This window comes from Furipterus horrens, unplaced genomic scaffold, assembly GCF_987537825.1.
Source record: "Furipterus horrens unplaced genomic scaffold, mFurHor1.1.pri manual_scaffold_2, whole genome shotgun sequence".
NCBI classification, from domain to species: Eukaryota; Metazoa; Chordata; class Mammalia; order Chiroptera; family Furipteridae; genus Furipterus; species Furipterus horrens.
In genome coordinates, this window is record NW_028327172.1 from 55,891,869 (window position 1) to 55,903,622 (window position 11,754).

Sequence of the window (11,754 nt, forward strand, 5' to 3'; positions counted from 1 at the left end):
CTCATAGCCTTTCTTTCTCATAGTGTTATTACTGAATTAAAGGGGTTTGTTAGCCTACACATATTAAAACTCTGTCAGATGCAATCAGGAGTTTTCAGCAAAGAAAGTAAAAATTTATTTCAGTAAATAGCACAAAACCTGGGTTCACAGGTGAGTATTGGTTCTAAGACCTGGCTTGCAGATGGTTTCTAGGAGGTGGGTCGTATAGGGGAAAGATCATGGTGGAGTTGGTGTCCTGGTCTCTATTGATTGGTTGGCACTAGGGTAAGGGGAGTTGATGATTGTAACTGGTCCTGATATCAGCCATGGCATTGCTCAGTATGGTTTCCCAAGTGTGGTGGGTCTGGTCATTCTGATTTTCTGGGTCTGGAGCTAAAACACAGCTGAAGCCTAGACATTATCTGTAGTTTGACTGAAACTTTCTGTGGTCAACAGACCCAACACTTTGGTCTTAAGATTATGTGATGCTGACCAGAACCTCATTGTTCTGAAGACTTAACTATTAAGGGAATGGATGTGCAAAGGAGAAGGAGGCAGGTAAGATCAGGGTATTGGATGAGGCCAATTTGAATCATAGGAAAGAAACAGAAAAGGTCTTATTAAGAAACAGTTACAATAGCATTTATGTTTCTCTTTATGCATCTGCTCTATTTCTCTTCTCTTCTCTCTGAACAATCTTAATTTATATCCTGTAATCCAAACTGTAGGGGAAGCTAGTCATATTTATACAAACAGTTAATATTCAGCAGAGCTGGCCAAGTTATGGAATGACTGGCCCTGGGTCAGGTGTCACTTACAGAATAATTCAGAGCTGCTCCTGAACAAGTATCAGCTAATAGAAAAATGTTTGAATAAATAATAGTTGTATTGAAAAGGAAAGTTGAATATTACAAGTACTGTGATGAATAAAGCTAATACTTTTTGAGTTTTAAGACTCATCATTTTTATTTATTTTCAAGACAAAACAAATGCTGTTTAAGACACAACTCAATTTGACAGGATATAATGTGAAAAAGTAATGCATCTTATAATTGATAAGACACAGTAGACACGTATTTATAGGAATAAAGATAACTAGCAGTTATTAAGCACTTACTATGTGGCAGAGATTATTCAATGTGATTTGCATGATTTAAATAATTTAAGTACCATAACACTCATAGGAAGGACACAAAATATTTAAAAAAACATTCAGACATCTCACTTATTATGTCTCTGATAGGTAATTATTCATGCTTTTAAAAAAAATAGGAAGCATACTACCTCACATGCTAGACTATTTTAAATCCCGAATACATTTGTTATTTTTTTCTAGTTTTATGCAATTATAATTGACATACAATATTGTATTAGTTTAAGGTATGAAAACATAATGGTACAATATATGTTTATATTCACAAATGACTACCACAATAAATTTAGTTAACATATATCACCTCACACAATTACCTCACACAGTTACAATTATTCTTCTTGTAATGAGAACTTTTAAGTTCTACTCCCTTAGCAAATTTCAAATATACAACAGTATTATTAACTGTATTCACATGCTGTGCATTACATCCCCAGAACTTATTTAACTTATATCTTGGGATTAGTACCACTTGACCACTTTCACTCATTTCCCCCAAACCTACACACCCCAGTTCTGGCAACCACCAATCTGTTCTGTTCTAAGAGGGCCTTTTTTTTTTTTTTTGTAGATTCCACATATAAGAGAGATCATATGATAATATGGTATTTGTCTGTTTCTGGCTGAATTATTTAACTTAGCATAATATAATGCCTTCAGGGTCCATCTATATTGTTGCAAACGAGAGGATTTCCTTCTTTTTCATGTCTGAATAATATTCCATCATATATACATACTGCATTTAAAAATCCATTTATTTTGTAGAAACCACCACTTATATGGTTTTTATGTATTTATTGTAAATAATGCTGCAATAAGCTATCGCTTCTTGGCCTTTTGGCTAAGATCAGATATAGTATCTATTCTTATCAGTTTAAAAATAAGTAAGCATCTATTACCTGTGGTCATCCATCTGCCTGGGAAAGAAAAAGACAAATACCTACAACATAACTTTGAAACTAGGACATTTTAGGATAAGATAACTTTTGAATTAATTAGAACAAACATATATGCTGATCCAAAGGAACCAGAGGCTTGGAAATGTTTTTCTTAAATCACACTTACATGAGGTATCTTATAAAAAAGGAGTAAATATTCTATGTTTCAGAGAAAATAAAAACCTAGAATTAGGATATATGTATTCATTTGTCCTCATAAATACCACCCAAATTATACATCTCTTTTTGATAGCATCAGTTTACTCTGTTTTTAAAAAAGATTTTATTTATTTATTTTTAGAAGGAGTGGAAGGGAAGGAGAGAGAGAGAGATAGAAACATCGATGTGTGGTTGCCTCTTGCATGCTCCCAACTGGGGACCTGGCCCACAACCCAGGTATGTGCCCTGACTGGGAATCAAACCTGTGACCCTTTGGTTTAGCAGGCTGGTACTCAATCCACTGATCCATACCAGGCAGGGCAAAACTTACTCTTTTAAGGTCAATAAAATACTCTGCTCTATACCTGACAATTCCACAGCTAGATAATGATTCATAATTTTGTCATTTTGGTGATATGTTATTGAACCTTGTCTTTTTTGGAGGCTTGTTCAGTGATTAAAGGAGTAATTAGAAAATGCTAAATCACTCACTCTATTGTCTTTCTATTAGTAATAAGTAACAGAGGGTAGATGTATGTAATTATATTGCTAGTTAAAGAGTAGCATAATAAATTAAAGTTTGCAATATCAGAATAATTTAATTTGAGCAACATCATGTTGATACTTGGGACAACAGTTGTGCAAAAGCATAATAAAATATAAATCCACATATTTCAAACCAGAAAAATTCATTGATACATTTTATGATACTTAATTGAATGAAAGATTCTCTTCCTGGAATCTGAAAACCTTCTAAAGAGTATTTCTTACACAAACTATTGTACAATATTGTCTCTCAGATGATTTGTGACCTTGGTTGTTTCAGAAGTTATTGCTAAAATGGCCAGCTCGACTTCCGGCCAAGATGGAGGCTTAGACGGACACGCTAGGTCTCCCTCTACAACTAGAGAGGAATACAACTACTTCAAAACAAAGGATAACTAGAAATTCCAGAAAATAAAACTACACGGAAGCCCAACATATGAAGTTATAAACCAGCGGTGCCATTTGGGCAGGTAAGAGTTAAAGAGGGCAGTGCTGTTTGCGGTCGCATCTGGAGCGGCGAGGCGGCGAGGAATCCTGGCTGCGGTCAAGCCCCTGGCGGTGCGCGACCCCGGCGCTGGGGAGAGCAGCCGCCGCATCGCCTTGAACAGTGAGGCCCAGGGGGGCGGGAGGACGGATCCCGGTCTCCTAGCTGAATAACTGTGTGAATCCATCTTGGACCCCCGCCCCCAAAGAAAGCACCACAGGGCTGCGAAATAGGTCGCAGACAGGCGCCGGTCGCTGAATTGTGACACGTACACAGGCACTGCCCCTTACAGCCGGCCCAAGAAAACAAAACGCATCTGTCAAAATGAGGCAGACAACTATAGAAATCCCGGTAGCACAGCTCACCAGGCAACAGATAGAGAACCTGACAGATGAACAGATAAGAAACCTGTCAGAGGCTCAGTTCTGGGCCATTGTTATCAGGTGGCTTACAGAATTCACAAAAGAGCAGGAAAAAGATAAGAAAGAAGCGAAAAACATAACGAAAGGAACAAAACCACATACGAGACAGATGGTGAGGAAAAAAAATCCAGAGTTCATTTCAACAAACTGGAATATGGAGAAGGAACAAGCAGTCAACCAATGCAGAGAGAGGAAATGGGAAGCAACAATGAGAGGATCAGAAACCTCTGGGACAGCTATAAAAGGCCCAACATAAGAATCATTGGTTTGCCAGAGAGCGAGGAAGATGAACTAGAACTTGAAAAATTGAGTGAAAATATAATAAAGGAGAACTTCCCAGACTTGGGGAAGGGAATAGACTTGCAGGTCCAGGAAGCAAGGAGAGTTCCCAAGAGACTGGACCCAGGGAGAACCACTCCAAGACACATTATAATCAAAATGTCAAAAATTAAAGATAAAGAGAGAATCTTAAAAGCAGCAAGAGAGAAGAAAAGAATTATGTACAAAGGGGTCCCAATTAGACTATCAGCTGACTTCTCAAGAAAGACCCTACAGGCAAGAAGGGACTGGCAAGAAATATTCAAAGTAATGAAAATCCAAAACCTACAACCACGAATACTCTATCCAGCGAAATTGTCATTCAGAATAGAAGGACAGAGAAAGTGTTTCCAGGACAAAATAAAACTGAAAGAGTTCATTAGATCCAAACCACTGTTATATGAGATGTTAAAGGGACTGGTTTAAAAAACAGAAGCTAGGGAGATGAAACAAAGGCAAACTAAACAGGCAACGAGAGTGGAAAAGGAACTGTGGGTACGGGAAGCATATTGGAGGGAGGTCAACAGGGAGGGGGAGTGGGGAGAGGGAGGGAGATGATATAGGAATTGGGGATCATGGTAGGAGGGAATGGAATAGACGGAGAGAGGTTGGGAGGAACTGTATGCACAACTAATGGGCATAATCTAAAAGGGGGGGACAACTGGAGGGAGGGGGGCCACCGGGTGGAGGGGAGCAGAGGGAAGGGAAATTGGCACAAATGTAATATTTTAATCAATAAAACACATTAAATCTGAAAAAAAAAAAATGGCCAGCTCATTTATGTCAGACATATGAAAACTCCAAGCAAGGATTATCCATTTAAAAATAATAATTTATCTACTTAATTATCTCCATCATTTTATTATTAAGTATAGGTAGTAATAATACTCAATTTTGAATAAATTTTGATGGTTTTTTTCTACTGTCTTTGAAAAAATAAGGCAGTATCATGTTTACTTTTCTTCTTACAAAAAGTATTAGCACTCATGTGTTTAAGCATGAAGAATTTTTATAACAGGGGCCCACCCTACCTTTTGGTCAAATAGTATTTTCTTGAGTGCCTGCTATACATTAGGCACTGATCTTTAGGAGAGAATCTCAACTTTTATGGGACCCCCCAGAAAATGAAATTATTTTCTGGAGGGTGGGCCTCTTGTATACAGGCTTTCCCCACTAGGTGAGTGTTCTAGGAACCTTCTGTAGCAGTGTACCAGCTGGGGTTATTGTGAGAGGCTGAGTTTGGCTTCAGTGAATTTTTTGGAAAGTTCTTTTAACACATTTTCCCATTTCATGAAAATGTACTTGCCCATACCACACTTAGTGTTCAGCAGTTTTTGACCAAAAATAACATGATCCCCATGTCCCACACTTCCTATTTACCCCATCTCACCCCAGGTTACATTTTTTGTTTGTTTCCCCAGATGAAAAAAGTCCTCAAAGGGAAATATTTTGCCAAAGTGGAAGAGGTGAAACAAAAAATGGCAAAAGCACTAAAAAGCATCAGAATCGATGAGTTCAAAAACTGTTTAGAGCAGTGGAAAAACACCAGAGAGGTGTATTACATCAGATGAAAGGTACTTCGAAGATGACTGGAGTTTAACCCTGTGACAGTTGCAGTCAAAAAAAAAAAAAATTGCAGCATAGGTCAAGCATATCCAAGAGATACATTAATTACTAATATGTGCTGAAATGCAATAAAAAAAAATCACAAACACTGCAAATTTGCATTTATTATATTTATATAATATATTATTTTATTTACTTTCAGTTACAGTCTAAAATTATTAAACAGAAATATAAAAACATAAAGAATAAAATTTTTTCAAATAACAGAAACATGGATATTGCTAAAAAATGCAACCAAAAAATATCTTTAATGTTAATCAGAATCTTCAACAATTAGCTTTGAAAAATGTTTGTGTCAGCCATTGCAAACAATATTGCTATGCTCAAGACATAGCACTTTTCACAAAACTTGTAAAAATATATTGATAAAGTGACATTTTGGATGCATATAGCACCAAACACATCTTTTTCTACTTGTCAAGGGAGCCATATCTATGTCATTGTTAGAATTCCCTTCAATTTGTGTTAATCACGTAGAAACACACATCTTGACCTTTAACCTAGGCACCTGATGTGTGCAACAATATTTAAGAAAAGAGTTTGTTTGTATCTCTCAGGTCAGCTGTAACCTCACTAGGGTTAAACATGTAAGAATAAATACACAAGTTTTATAAATAAATTTAATTTTTTAGGGTCTCCCTTGTTTATAAAAGATGATATTTACCTATGGGGCATGCCAGCAATGTGTGACTCCATGAAATGTCAGCTGCTGTCCATTTTCCTCTGGTGCTCAAATAATATTATGACTTAACTAAGTATTATTATTATGCAAATTGTATTGAATATTGACCTTACTCTAAGTTATATGACTTGAATATTTGACACTTAAAATGACAGTGACAAGTTGTATATAACACACCAGACTTAGCAGTATGTCAAACATTGCTGTTCAGAAACCAACTCTTTCAAGTTCTATAAGTCCAGGTGAACTACTCTTGGTCCATCTTTGTGTACCATTTTCATTTCTGCTCCTTCAACTTTGATCAGTCACTTTTCATCCTAAAAGTTTTTCCTCTTTGTGCAAAAAGATAGCTATTTATCCATTCTTCAAATCCTAATTCAAATCTTTTATTTTTTTTAACCCTAACCCAATTATTTCTATAAGTTACAATTTTCTCATTAATTGAATTATTTTAAGTATTTATTATATATCTATAATGTATACAGCATGCTCTAACTGCCCCTTTGATTTGTATCAGACAAAACTATTTAAATTGGTTTAACAGGGTTTCCTCTATTCCTCTGTAACAATGATTTTCAGCCTGTTTCATCTCATCGAACACATAAACTAATTACTATAATTCTGAAATACACAAATATATATGTCAGCCTGACAAAAAATTAGGTACAATTTTGATTCATTCACACCAGATGGCAATTGTTTTGATGGCTGTTGTCTTTTATTTGACAACCTAAAAGAAAAGAGGTCAGTGCCCCTGACTAAAGAGCCAGGTATTGCAGCTTTTAAAACTTCTAGTGTTGTACTGGTTAAAAATCGCTGCTCTATAGAAAAGCTAACCTCACTTTTTAATTTCTATAATCGGGAGCCAGATTATTTGTGTATGGACAAGGAGCCCTTTCTTCCACAGTCATATTTTTCCTCCAGACCTGTGGTTTTTAACCTTTTTCATCTCATGGAACACATAAAGTAATTACTAAAATTCTGTAGCACACCAAAAAATATATTCTATATTTTGCTGATCTGAGAAAAAAATAGATGTAATTTTGATTCATTCACACTGGACAGCTGTTGTTTTTTTGGTTATTGTCATTTTTTTTTTAATTTGACAATCTAAGGGAAAAAAGGTCAGTGTCCCTGACTAAACAGTCAGGTATTGCATGTTTAGAAATTCTTATAGCACACTGGCTGAAAATTGCTGCTCCAGCCTGATTCAATTAGAATTTGTAGTAGCATAGTGCATATATTACAATGGATATTCTTAGGCATAAGACCTGGGTTCTGGGAATTCTGGTATAATTGTAGCAAGCTCCATTAAATTTGCTTCTCCCTCAGTAACTACTGATGTTAGTAACTGCCTGTGTCCTTCTAAGATATCTTAGACTGCTATCAAGGCATGTGTCCTTCAAAGATGTCTTAGCCTGTTGGCAAGAATTTAGTAACTTTCCTGTTTTAGTAAGCTTCTCTGTTCTCAGAGCCAACTCCCCCAAAGCCATCTATAGAGTCCCTTTAACTCCTTCCCTGCCTTCCTTTTGTTCACTGTTGACACCTCAGGGTCTCAGCCTACCTGTCGCAGCTGGCCAAATAAATTCTCTTTGAACTCAAGGCCTGTTCTCCTGTTGTTTCTCCTCTCACTCTCACTGGACCTAACAAATATAACTATACTATGACGAATATTGGACAAATCAAATGGAAAAAGATGATTAAAAAGCTAAATTAATTTTTTTTTGAGTGAATAGCCTTACAGTCATCAACAATATATATTTGAGGCCTGTCTGGAAAAAGTCCAGCCATTGTTAATGTAATGAGAATGGTTTGCGTGACATTGATATAACCTGGCAACCAAGTAGAGTGGACTGGAATGAACATGTGTGAACATTGACAACTTCACTGTACTAGTCAGTGGGGGCCGTAGATGATGTTGAGTGAGCATGTGTACTGTGCGGCTGCTGCATTCAAAATGACTGAGTGAGTAGAGCAACAAATCTGCATCAAATTTTGCATTAACCTTGAACATTTCTCTGCAGAAACTATTTAGGTGATTCAAAAGGATTTCAGGGACTTCCAGCCAAGACGAAGGTGTAGACAGACATGCCACATCTCCCTCCACAACCAAGAAGGAATACAACTACCTCAAAACTAGAAACAACCAGAAGTTCCAGCAAATCAAACTGCATGGAAGTCCAGCAAACAAAGATATAAAGAAGAAATACTCATCTAGACATACAAGGGGTGGAGCCAGGGCAGAGAGGATGTGGTGTGATGGCGGCAGGCCAGCAGAAAGCACAGTCACATGTTTTAAAAAGCCAGGAGGGATACCTCGGGAGCGTTCCCAGCTCTTCACCAGACCTCACAGCTCATGGTCCCAGTACCAGGGAAAATCAAGCCTCATTGCTTCTGACTGTACAGACCAGTGGGGGTTTGGGGTAGAGGCAGAAACTGCTGGTCTCAGCAGAGTCCACTTGTTTAAAGGGCCGCCATGGTCCTAGAACATCTGCAGACCCACCCACTCTGGGAACGATGGCCAGGGTAGCAGCTAGAGGGGCACCAGTCCAGTGTGGAAGTGGGAGAGGTGCCTGGAAAAGGGGCGAGTGCTGGGCAGATGGCATTGTTCCCTCTTGGACCCCTCTCCCACATACAGTGCCACAACGTGGTGAAACAGGTCGCCCTGTACTGACGAATCCCTAAAGACTCTGCCTTTTACAATGTAACAGGAGTCACAACTCTACCTGGGATGCAGAGGCAAACAAACACAGGAGCCTGTCAGAATGAGGAGACAGAGAAGTATGGCCCAAAACGTTAAATGGATCAAGGTTCCAGTGGGAGAACTAAGCGATGAGTAGATAGCCAACCTAACAGATGAGGAGATAGACAACCTAACAGACACATAATTCAAAACACTGATGAGAAAGATGCTCACAGGCTTGACAGATATGCTTGAGTATGGCAAACACAGAAGAAGTGAAGGCTATGCTAAGTGAAACGAAGGAAAATCCACAAAAACCAATGATGAAGGGAAGAAAACCAGGGTTCAAATCAATGATTTGAAACATAAGGAAGAAAAATACAGTCAACCAGTGAAGAATGAGAAAGCAAGAATTAGAAAAAATGAGGAAAACTTCCCAAATTTTGTGAAGGAGATGGACATACAGTTCTGGGAAGCACAGAGGGTCCTGGGCAAGCTGGACCCAGAGGGGACCACACCAGGACACATCATGACTGAGATGCCAAAGGTGAAAGATAAAGACAGAGTCCTGGGGACAGCAAGGGAGAGGCAGAGAGTTGCCTACAGGGGGTTGCCTATAGGACTATCAGCTGATTTCTCAGAGGACACTTTGCAGGCAGGAAGGGACTGGCAAGCAATATTCAATGTGATGAAAAGCAACCAACAACCAAGATTACTCTATTCAGCAAAACTATCATTTGGAATGAAAGGGCAGGTGAAGCGCTTCCCAAACAAGGTGAAGCTAAAGGAGTTCATCATCATCAAGCCATTATTATATGAAATGCCTAAGGGACTTTCTTAAGAAAAAGATCAAACCTATGAACACTAAAATGACAAACTCACAACTATCAACAACTGAATCTAAAAAATAAAAACAAAATCCAACTAAGCAAACCGGAATAGGAACAGAATCATAGGTGTGGGGATCATTTGGAGGGTTATCACCTGGGGGGAAGGAGGGGGAGAAATGGGGAAATGGTACAGGGACTAAGAAGCATAATTGGTTGGTACAAAATAGACAGAAGGAAGTTAAGAATAATATAGGAAAGACTGAAGCCAAAGAACTTATATGTACAACCCATGGACATGAACTAAGGGGGGTGGGATTGATGGAGGGAAGGGGGGTACTGGGAAGAGGGGAGCAAAAGGGAAAAAATTAGAACTATTGTAACAACATAATCAATATAATATACTTAAAAAAAGGATTTCAGGAACAATGCAATGAGTGCAGCACAAGTAAAAATGTGGCACAAATGCTTCAAAGATGGTTGAGAATCTGTTGAAGTGATCCACATTCTGGAAGACCTGCAACAAGCAGAACACCTAAGAATATTGAATGTATATGGGCTTCAATTGGCAAAGATTAGCAACTGTCAGTGCAAGAACTAGAAGGTGATCTGGGGATTCCAAAAACTACTGTATCCAAGATTTTAATGTAGGATCTTGGCATGAAATGTGTCATGGCAAAATCTGTACCATGGCTTCCGCTACCAGAGCCAAAGGAACATCAGCAGTTGGGAGAACTGTGTGTGGTCTCAAGGTGCCTACTTTGAAGAGAACTGAGGCATCATTGTCCTATGTACTATGTTTCTTGTATCTTGTATTTTCTTCAATAAATATCTCTATTTTTCGTATTACATGGATTAAATATATTTTAAATATTATGTATTTTTATTCTTTCAATTCTTTCTCACTCAAAGACACTTTTGATTATATGGCATTAATACTTTTGTAAGTATAAATTTTTCTTTAGAATATTTTTTATATTTTACTTTTTAAATTAGTAAAACAACTCTACTGCTTTGCAAAGATAGTGTTAAATATCTTTCTTTGTAATTATAATTAAAAATAGAAATTTGATATGTAAGAGTATATTTAGAATTACTTCTTAACCTGTTGAGTCAATGTGATGATTTGGAAAGAGAAAAGACTGCAGTTTCAGTGTTGGCTCCACCATCTAACAGATATACTAGTTTTGTAACTTTCAGAAACTTCTTTTATAAATGAAAATGATATTACCTGATTATATTTACATATAAAATGTATATTTACATATACATATGTTATATGTATAAAAATAAATATTTTCCCTGAGATAAATATGTCTATATCTATAATTCTTATAAATAGTATATTTCTTGTCTTTTATTTCTGGAGTGGAAGAATACAAAAAATCAATTATGGTTCTCTATTTCCTCTCTATTTCCCACCACAGATATGATAAAGTTCTATCAGCCTGAGTTCCTGAGTGACCACGTGGGTGAGATCACCACTGGACATAGAGTACTTGTTAAACCCTCAACGAGCATAGAGGGTGAGTTAGATACAAATCTTGTTACATTAAATTATTGTGATTTTGGATTAAATTTATTTTTATTACAATATTAGTAGTTACTACTGTGGTATTATGTATCTCACAGAATGCACTTGGTTAAAAAATAAATCCCAATAAAAAATGTACATTAGTTATATCTTTAATTTTATATTTATACATATTTCTGGCTCACCTCATTTTTTATCTCTCATTATTGTCAGGAGTTTTTAATTTTACTATATCAATGCTGTACATTCCTATGAGGAATACTTATATTGACTAATGAAAAATACAAGGAATAGTCAATCTTCTTTTACTTATTGCTCTATCTAGCTATACAATAATAAGGCTTTGTTATATTCATCTTTATCTTTACTAGTCAACAATATTTGTCTAACTTGAACCTAATTA

The 11,754-nt window shown here is 37.0% G+C and overlaps 1 pseudogene; it reads left to right on the forward strand.

Moving 5' to 3' along the window:
- Positions 1-1,953: 1,953 nt before the first annotated feature.
- On the forward strand, positions 1,954-2,046 carry LOC150018596 (U2 spliceosomal RNA; annotated as a pseudogene).
- The last annotated feature ends 9,708 nt before the right edge of the window (positions 2,047-11,754 follow it).